We start from the raw sequence: 547 nt of genomic DNA on the forward strand, positions 1-547 counted from the left end.
TTTTCTCTTTAAAAGCAAGCACATTGCTTTATTAACTCTAGCAGGCAGAAGTCTAATTATTTCGATGTTATAGCTACATTTTTCAATAGAAGCAGCCAGCACAGTGAATGGTGGTTTAAGGAGTAGCTAATAGTCTTAAAATGATAAATAGTAGCAGGTTTAAATGGATATGGGTTAAATTGGGAATTATTTCACATATAAATATCAAGTTGTCGTGGCCGAGTGGTTAAGGCGATGGACTAGAAATCCATTGGGATCTTCCCGCGCAGGTTCGAATCCTGCCGACAACGATATCTTTTGACGATGTAATAATAGTTAATGGGAAGTTTCACTTTAAAGGGTTGTACTTCTAATCCCCAAATCATTCAACTATACATTTGTTACGTAAATTTGAATGTAGTTAATGTCTTTATATTACCTACGGTCTTCATGCAAAAGGTGGTACAACACAACGGAAAAGGGCACCTCCAAGTGTTCAAAAATAAATACTTCATTTTCTGGTTGCATGTTCCAAGTAGCCTTTAGCAGTATTGCAAAAAATATTGAT

General features: G+C 35.6%; 1 non-coding gene across 1 annotated transcript; it reads left to right on the forward strand.

The window, feature by feature from the left end:
• Window positions 1-208: 208 nt before the first annotated feature.
• Window positions 209-290, forward strand: trnas-aga (transfer RNA serine (anticodon AGA)). Its single transcript has one exon. It is a non-coding gene; the product is annotated as a tRNA-Ser (tRNA).
• The last annotated feature ends 257 nt before the right edge of the window (window positions 291-547 follow it).

Source organism: Salvelinus alpinus, chromosome 2, assembly GCF_045679555.1.
Source record: "Salvelinus alpinus chromosome 2, SLU_Salpinus.1, whole genome shotgun sequence".
NCBI classification, from domain to species: domain Eukaryota; kingdom Metazoa; phylum Chordata; class Actinopteri; order Salmoniformes; family Salmonidae; genus Salvelinus; species Salvelinus alpinus.